The sequence below is a fragment of the Jaculus jaculus genome, chromosome 10 (genome assembly GCF_020740685.1).
Source record: "Jaculus jaculus isolate mJacJac1 chromosome 10, mJacJac1.mat.Y.cur, whole genome shotgun sequence".
Classification (NCBI taxonomy): Eukaryota; Metazoa; Chordata; class Mammalia; order Rodentia; family Dipodidae; genus Jaculus; species Jaculus jaculus.
The window spans coordinates 109,342,081-109,351,798 of record NC_059111.1 but is presented as its reverse complement, the minus strand read 5'-3'; the positions used below and the strand labels follow the sequence as shown (position 1 = coordinate 109,351,798).

At 47.3% G+C, this 9,718-nt stretch overlaps 1 pseudogene; it reads right to left on the bottom strand.

Annotated features, from left to right (window-relative positions):
* Positions 1-608: 608 nt before the first annotated feature.
* LOC123463991 lies at positions 609-7,843 on the bottom strand (annotated as a pseudogene).
* Between the last annotated feature and the right edge of the window lie 1,875 nt (positions 7,844-9,718).

The window sequence follows — 9,718 nt, the reverse complement described above, 5'->3', positions numbered from 1 at the left end:
GTCCAAATTTACTTAATTTTTTTTGAAATAGCTAAAAGCTGGTTCTTTATTGATCTTAAGTATCATTTAATTAAGAGAAAAAGAATTCCGACTGAGTTTAGTTGCAAAAGCTGTTTTTCTCGGAGCTGCTTAATGCTCATGGAGAACTGGCCCCCACGGTGTATGGCACATGCATAATCTTGAGAATCAGTCCCACAGAAAAAGACTTAAGTAGAGAAATAAGAAATGTGACATTTGGGACTGGAGAGATGGTTTAGCAGTTAAGGCGTTTGCTTGCCTCGGTCTGATTCCCCAGGACCCATGTTAGCCAAGATGCACAAGCGGGCGCACATGTCTGGAGTTCGTCTGCAGTGGCTGAAGCCCTGGTGCGCCCATTCTCTCTCTCTCTCTCTCTCTCTCTCTCTCTCTCTCTCTCTCTCTCTTAAATAAATAAGAATAAAACATTTTTTTAAAACAAGAAATGTGACGTTTGCTTGTGACTAACTAACTACAGAAATGGCCTAATTACAAAAAAAAAAAAATGATCAAAAGCACTATCCCATTTATTGGATGCTATTCTCATTCTAATAACATAAAGAAAAAGAAAAAGAAAACCCTGAGAAATAAAGCTAGAACTTGGCCCAGGGCAAGGGCTGCTTGTAACCAGTCTGACTTGAATGTCTAAAATGTTTGACAGGAATTAAAGAATTCTGTTTGCTTTTAAGAGAACTTCCCGGAGGGCCAAGAAATCCACCTGCCTGCTTGGTGGCAGCTCGTGAAGAGGCCAGGCCAAGAATCTTCTGGATGTTTTGTCCAACTGACGTGTGACCGAGCACACAGAGGAAGAGGAAGGCACGGTCTTGCGGTCACGTCCCGGCAGGTTTCCGTGAGACGCGCCTCGGATACAGGAAAGCGGAGCGAAAGGGAGGTTTTGCTGTTGTCGCCGGCCAGCTGATTCTGTTACAGTTTCCTTCTTCTTTTCCAAAAGTTTTACTTTGTTTCTCCACTTCCGCTTTCCGTCTCTTATACTTGGCAGTCCTGTAAACCAGGACCCAGGTTATGCCCTCGGCGGGCAGCGCCACGCGCACGGAGGCAAAGGCGATGGGCAGCAGCGTGTTTGCGAACCTCGCCCGGGGAGAGTGCTCAACAGCCCGGGACAGACAATTTGGGAAAGGCTTCGCACGACTCCACGACCACACAAATTATTTTTTAAACATTTTTTTAATTTACTTACTTATCAGCAGAGAGTGAGAGAGATAGAGAAGAGAGACAGAGAATGCGCACGCCAGGGCCTGTAGCCACTGCAAATGAACTCCAGACGCATGTGCCCCTTGTGCATCTGGCTAACGTGGGTCCTGGGGACTGGAACCTGGGTCCTTTGGCTAACTTTAAATGTTTATTTATTTATTTTGTGTGTGTGCATGCATGTGCCTGTGCCAGAGGTATCTGTGCTTCCCTTCTTTGACATAGGGTCTCTCTCTCTATAAAACAAATTATTGAGCCAGGCGTGGTGGCTCACGCCTTTAATCCCAGCCCTCGGGAGGCAGAGGTAGGAGGATCACTGTGAGTTTGGAGCCAGCCTGAGACTACATAGTGAATTCCATGTCAGCCTAAAAAAAAAATTAGGGGCTGGAGAGACGGCTTAGCTGTTTTTAAGTGTGTGTGTGTGTGTGTGTGTGTGTGTGTATTATATATTTGTTTGTGGGAGGGGTGTGGTGGCTAGGGTCTCTTGCCACTGAAACAAATGCCTAAATTGGGAACCAGCTGGAGTATACCTGAACTGAGGACCAGCAGGCTTTGCAAGCAAGTGCCTTTAACTGCTGAGTCATCTCTCCAGTTGTCTCCTCCCCCTCCCCCCACACTACCCACACCAATTAGCCTATCTTAATCAGTGCCTTACTAAGCTAAAAATCTGTGGTATATTTGAAAGTATGTTTCTGAGGAAAACCTTAACTTTTCAGAATTCTGCTTTAAAAAGCAAATCGTGTGTGTGTGTGTGTGTGTGTGTGTGTGTAGGCGAGTGCACCAGGGTCTCTTGCAACTGCAAATGAACACCAGGTGCTTGTGCCACTTTTTACATTGGGCTTTATGTGGGTGGTTGGGGAACTGAACCAGGCTGGCAGGCTTTGCAAGCAAGTGCTTTTACCACTGAGCCATTTCCCCAGCACCCAGAACCCTGCTTCTAAAGAAGAAAAAAAGGCAGAAAATCCCTATCCAGACTAAACTAAGACAGTAGTATATGCGATTGAAACACTAGACATATTGAGAGAAATAGACATATTTTCCTTGCCAGCTGTCTGGAGTTTTGAAATAAACATTAATTTCATCAAAACATGCTTGGGTGTTCATTTTCCCAAAAAGATTAGTATGTAATCACATTAGTATGTAATAACAGAATTTCAGAGTTTTACTTACAAACTCTTTTCCCCAAAATGAAAGTAGCTTGGCTGTATTTTTTTTCTGACCGTAGATGAATCTCTGAGTTCTAAACAAAAAATAATTTATAGTCGGGCATGATGGCGTACACCTTTAATCCCAGCACTCTGGAGGCAAAGGTAGGAAGATCGCTGTGAGTTTAAGGCCACCCTGAGAATACAGAGTGAATTCCAGGTCAACTGTACCTCGGGGGAAAAAAATTATAATTGAAGCTGGGCATGGTGGCACACACCTTTAATCCCAGCACTCAGGAGACAGAGCTAGGAGGATCACTGTGAGTTTGAGGCCACCCTGTGACTACATAGTGAATTCCAGGACAGCCTGGGCTAGAGCAAGACCCTACCTTGAAAAAACAAAAAAATAATTGACCTTGACTCTCTGGAGCAGCTCTACACATGTGGAAGACCAAACATAGAAACCCCACTATTAAATAGCGAATGAGCCGGGCGTGGTGGTGGAGGTAGAGGTAGGAGGTTCGTCATGAGTTCAAGGCCACCCTGAGACTACACAGTGAATTCCAGGTCAGCCTGGGCTAGAGTGAAACCCTATCTCCCCCCCCCCCACACACACACACAAAGAAATAGCAAAGGAAGGACTCAGAGATCAAAGACAAATCTTACATGTAATCAAAGTGAGAGGCTACCCCAAAAGCATGGCACAGGTAGAAGACAAGAAGGAAAAATACCCAAGCCAAGGTACATATCCCCCGCTTCCCAGCCAGGCTGATTCCAGGCTAAGCAGGAAGGACATATGGGGCAAAATGAAGAGAAGAGCAGGAAAGAGAGCCTTAAAAAAATTGTATTTATCTATTAGAGACAGAGAGAGCGCCTCCAGCCACTGCAAACAAACTCCAGACGCATGCGCCACCATGTGCATCTGGCTTATGTGGGACCTGGAGAATCAAACCTGGCTTCACAGGCATACGCCTTAACCATTAAGCCACCTCTCTAGCGGGCCCCCCACACACACTTTTTTTAAGGCCAGGTCTCATAGAGCCCTGGCTGACCTCCATGTAGCTAAGGATGACCTTGAACTTCTGATCCTTCTGCTTCTGGAGACCTACCCGGCACTGGGAATACAGGTGCGCCATCATACCTAGTTATGCGGGACTGGAGACGGAAGCCGCCGCCACGTACACGCGAGGCGAGCACTCCACCAACCGAGCGGCATCCTAAGCCCCACTTTTTAAAAATTTTTCTTTTTAATTGACAGCTTTCATATTTATAGACAATAAACCATGATGACTCCCTCCCCTCCCCCACTTTCCCCTTCACAAATCCACCCTTCATGACATCCCCTCCCGCTCTCCATTCGTCTCTCTTTTATTTGGATATCATCATCATTTCCTCCTAGTATGAGGGTCTTATGAAGATAGTGCTAGGCACTGAGAGGTCATGGATATCAATTTTGAAAGATTGCCTAAAAATATAGAAGCTGTGGTTTTGAGTCAGTTCTGATCATCTGTGCATATTTTTGGTACTTAAAAATCTGTTTTCCTTTCAGCTCACCCCTTCTCAAACCAAGAGTACAAATCCGTTCCAAGTTACGGAGCGCTCATTCCCACCTGCAACTTAAGCGCTAATTTGCCCCAGAAACAAATCTTCTTGTAGGACTATTGTGATTTTTAGAGATGTGTAATTTCAAGATTGCTGTCATTAAATAATTTTTCATGTTCATGAAAAACAATGAAAGTGCTAGGTACTGAGAGGTCATGGATGTGGAGGCCAATTTCTGGCTGGCTGATTGCATTGTAAGGAGTGGTACCTTCCTTCGGCTCTTACATTCTTTCCGCCACCTAGTCCACAATGGACCCTGAGCCTTGGAAGGCGATGGGGATATTTCAGTGCTGAGCACTCCTCTGTTACTTCTTCTCAGCACCATGGTGCCTTTTGGGTCATCCCAGTAGTCTCTACCATCTGAGAAGAGAAGCTTCTCTAAACAAAAGTGAGAGTAGCATTAATATACGGGTATGAGCACTAAGTAAGTGCTTACAGTGCAGTTTGGTGAGCATAATATACGCATTTAGCAAGACAAGAGCAGGCGTTACACTCCTAGCGCTCATGGCCTCTCCCACCATAGATTTTTTATTCGGTTTTCAGTGTTAGGTATGTATTCCCTCCCATAGAGCAGGCCTCCAGACCAATTAGAGAGCAGTTGGTTTTCCCCATAACAGACATGCCGCTATTGCACCCATTGGCTCATTTCGTCTGGCTGGTCAAACTTGAGGTTTGAAATGTCCACTGTTTTCACTACTGATGGCTTCTATCTCCCATAGGGCTGCATGCAGTATAGCCAAGCCCCCACTTTTTAAGACAGGGTCTCATGTAGCCCAGGCTAGCCATGAACTCGCTATGTAGACAAGGATGACCTTGAACTGATTCTCCTGCCTCCACCTCCTGAGTAGTGGGGAATACGGGTGTGTACTACCACATCTTTCTCATCGTTTCTTCTTAACATTTAGAATTTCTTTCTTTCTTTCTCTGTGGAAGCAGGGTCTCACTCTAGTACAGGGTGACCTGTAACTCACTCTTTGTCTCAGGGCCTTGAACTCACAGCAGTCCTACCTCTGCCTCCCAGGTTCTGGGATTAAACGCATATGCCACCAAGCCTGGCCTGTTTGAGAACTCCTTTCAGATTGAGGATGAAAAACTTTTACCAACTATATGAAGCAAGTCTGTGGTTCAGATTTTCTACATTTCATCTGTCAGTATTTTCTTTCTTTCTTTCGTTTATTTTTATTTATTTGAGAGTGACAGACAGAGAGAGAAAGGCCGATACATAGAGAATGGGCATGCCAGGGCCTGCAGCCACTGCAAATGAACTCCAGATGTCTGCACCTTGTGCATCTGGCTTACGTGGGTCCTGGAGAATTGAGCCTTGAACTGGGGTCCTTAGGCTTCACAGACAAGTGCTTAACTGCTAAGCCACCTCTCCAGCCCTTCTTTCTTTTTCTTCTTCTTTTTTTAAATAAATATGTTATTTTTATTTATCTATTTGACAGAGAAAGGGAGAGAGAAAGAGAGAGAATGGGCATGCCAAGGCCTCCAGACACATGTGCCTCCATGTGTATCTGGCTAATGTGGGTCCTGAGGAATCAAACCTGGGTCCTTGGCTTTGCAAACACTTAACTGCTAAGCCATCCATCCAGCCCTCATCTGTCAGTATTTTCAAGGATTTGTTTTCAGCCTCAAACTCCCTAATTTAAACAGAACCATTTTCAGAAGCTTTATGTGTAAACTAGCTGGAGTGGAAGGAGCAGAGCACGTGCTGGCCATGGTCTGCCTGGACTGGCCTGATGGGTTTCCAAGATAGAAGCTCCCTTTAAGCCTGAGGTCCTCGGCAAGTCACCATGACTTGACTCTTCCTTAACATTTCCCAGTGTCAGCCCAAATTCTGTGTGTTTAATATATTCGGTGACATGTTCCACAGTTAGCTAACTTTGGTAAAGCACAAGATTTCCTAGGGTTATGTTTCCTTGAGGTGTTTGTGTGCAGTTCTTCGTACTCCTGTGTTACTTGGCAGATATTCCTAACAGAAAATGGTGAGTCTCTCTGACAAGGGAAATTCTAAGGCGCCAACATCCACCAAGAATCCTTGGCTAGCCAGGTGTGGTGGCACACGCCTTTAATCCCAGCACTCAGGAGGCAGAGGTAGGAGGATCGCCATGAGTTTGAGGCCACCCTGAGACAACATAGTGGATTCCAGGTCAGCCTGGGCTAGAGCAAGATGCTACCTGGAAAAACTAAAAAAAAAAGAACGCTTAGCTGGGGAAATGGCAGCACAGATTTCCTGGAAAAAACTGCTACCTTTACAGCACATGCTTCCAGTGCCCAGGCCAGCAGAGACCATGGTATGGGGCGCAGCTGCTTCGTTTATTCCTGTGGGCATCTTGGAGGTCTGCACTTTCCTGGACTTGGTACCTTCTGAAGGCACTCAGTGGCTACCATGTGTTTGATCTTTATTTTATTTTGTGCTTGCTCCTGAATCTGGCACCAGGGCCTGGCATATGATAGGTGCCCGGTAAAGGGATGAATAAATCACACGTTACATTATGAAAGAAAACACCAGAAAAATCCCACATCTCTGCCACGATGGAATGGAAATAATTTTCTTTTTTTTTTCTTATATTTAATTAATTTATTTATTTGAGAGAGAAAGTGGGGGCAGGAAGAGAATGGGTGCATCAGAGCCTCTAGCCTCTGCAAAGAAATTCCAGATGCTTGCACCACCTTGTGTATCTGGGTTTAAGTGGGTCCCGGGGAATTGAACCTGGGTCCTTTGGCTTTGCAGGCTTTGCAGAGGTCAAGGCGCTGGCTTGGCAGGGCTGTAGCAAGACTCTCAAACAATACACAGGCTAAATAATATCACTTAACATGCATTTTAGCTTTCCTTTTGATATTTAGCCCACATATTATATTGAGTCCCCAGATGACTGCCACATCCCCCAAATGGATGTCTGGGTATATGAGAGATCCTTTAGAGCTGCCCTGCCCTGTGAAGGATCACCCAGCTAACTCATAAAGAATCCAAGAGTAGGCGAGCCTGACTGCTGTAAGATGGGGGGTGGGAGTGGAGAACCAGGTCTTCTCAACGCCCTGGCTTGGCTGTCTGCCCACTCTAAGGCACTCACAAACTCATGAGGGTTGAACCATGGAAGGTCCACTGGCCCAGAGACCTTTCCTGGATGTCCTTAGTTCCCCTCGCTGGCCTCACAGCCCATCCCTGCTACTCCAGAGACGTGACCAGAAGCAACCAAGCCAGCACCTGTGAACAGGGTGGCCAAGAGATGCTGGACCTGGGGCTACATAAAGCCATCCTATTTTCTAATTTCAAAAATATTTCTTGGGCTGGGGAGATGGCTTAGCGGTTAAGTGCTTGCCTGTGAAGCCTAAGGACCCTGGTTCAAGGCTCCATTCCCCACGTTAGCCAGCTGCACAAGAGGGCGCATGCGTCTGGAGTTCGTTTGCAGTGGCTGGAAGCCCTGGCACGCCCATTCTCTCTCTCTCTCTATCTGCCTCTTTCTCTCTCTCTCTCTCTCTGTCACTCTCAAATAAATAAAAATTAACCCAAAAAATAATATTTCTTGTGACTCCCATGCCTTTAATCCCAGCATTTGGGAAGCAGAGGTAGGAGGATCGCCGTGAGTTCCAGGCCACCTGAGACTACACAGTAAATTCCAGGTCAACCTGGGCCAGAGTGAGACATATACCTCAAAAACAAACCTAAAAAAACTGTTATTTCTATAGGTTTCTATGCTTGTATTTTCAAAAAATGTATACACCCTCTGCAAACATTCCTCCTCCTCCTGGGGGGTGAGTAGGTCCAGAGCCATGGTGGAGCTCCTTTGCAGATCATGCCACGTTGGGCTGCCAAGACCAGCGTGCTGCCCCCTGCCGGCGAGCGCCGGGGAGGCCGCGGAGGCCGGCATGCTGCCCCCCTGCTGGCGAGCGCCGGGGAGGCCGCGGAGGCCGGCGTGCTGCCCCCTGCTGGCGAGCGCCGGGGAGGCCGCGGAGGCCGGCGTGCTGCCCCCTGCCGGCGAGCGCCGGGGAGGCCGCGGAGGCGGTCGCCCGCACCTGCCCGCTGGCGGCCGCTCTAGCCACGCGCGGGAGACCTCTCGGTGGTGGCGCGGGGCCGCTTCCGCGTGCCCGGGGCCCTGGCCACGCCCACGCCCCGAAGCACCCCACCCTCGTCCCCGCGCGCCGGCCTCCCGCGCCCGCCGATGCCCTCCCTTCCTGTGCGGCGCCGCGGGGCCATCTGCTGCCCGACTCCAGCGGAAGCACCGCCCGCGTCCAGGTCGTCGTGCCCTGGGCCCGGTCCTCCCAGGCTCTGATCACCGACGGCGAACACAGAGCCGGACCTCGGGGACTTCAGAGACAGGCCCGCCCCGACGGCCCAATCCCACGCACAGCGAAAAGCAAAAACGTGGGCTGGAGAGATGGCTTAGTGGTTAAGGCGCTTGCCTGACATGCCTGAGAAGCCGTAGTATCTAGGTTCGATTCCCCAGCGTCTGGGGTTCCTTTGCAGTGGCTGGAAGCCCTGGAGCTCCCATTCTATCTGCTTGGCGCTCTCGCTCTCAAAAATATAAATAAATAATAAGATATTTAAAAAATAAAAACACGAAGGGCTTTGGCCTCCAAGGAGAAATGTCCAAATTGACGCCAAGCAATTTGCAAAATTCAAGGACTCCATTTCTTTACCCATTTTCCTCATTTTACAGACGAGGACACCAAGATCAGTCAAGCTAGTGGCCGCTGTGCTTAGACCCTATGGAAGTGGTCCTTGGCACATCTCTCATGATGGGATACACTACTTTTTTGTTTTGTCGATACTCTTGCAAGTTATTTCCAAATATTAATTATATTTATTTTTTATTGTTTTGTTTTATATTTTGGCTTTGCGAGGTAGGGTTTCACTCTAGCCCAGGCTGACCTGGAATTCTCCATGTAATCTCAGGGTGGCCTTGAACTCACAACAATCCTCCTACCTCTGCCTCCCAAGTGCTGGGATTAAAGGGTACACCACCATGCCTGGCTATATCAAAAGTTAAAGAGTGAGACCCTATCTTAAAAAAACCAAAAAAAAAAAAAAAAAAAGAGAGAGAGAGAGAGAAAAGAAAGAGAGAATGGGTGCATCAGGGCCTCTAACCACTGCAAACGAATTCCAGATGCATGCCCCACCTTGTGTATCTGGCTTTACGTGGGTACTGGGGAATTGAACCTGGGTCCTTAGGCTTTGCATGCAAGCACCTTAACCAACCCAAACCTCTTATTTTAAAGCATTTATTTATTTACTTACTTATTTATTTATTTATTTATTCATTCATTTATTTATTTATTTGCAAGGAGAGGGAGAGAAAGCATGCTACAAACTCCAGATGCATGGTCCACCTTGGGCATCTGGTTTCCATGGGCACTGTAATCAGTCCTGGCAGGTCTTGCAAGCACACATCTTTAACTACTGACTGAGCCATCTCTCCAGTCCCCAATAATTAAGCCTCTCAAGTCCAAGTCTTGAGCCCATGAATGTTATACATCCTGATAGCTGATAGCCTGCTGGGTCATTCTTCTCACCATCCTGAAATATCTCTCTCCTCTCTCTCTCTCTCTCTCTCTCTCTCTCTCTCTCTCTCTCTCTCTCTCTCTCTCTCTCTCTCACAGGGTCTCATGTAGCCCAAGCTACCTTTGAACACAAGGAGATGAGGAGAATTTGAAGGCCTGATCTGCCTTCCTCCACCTTCCAGGGGCTAGGATTACAGGCATTGGCAATGTGCATGTTTTTAACTCAGGCATGAATTAATGTGGTT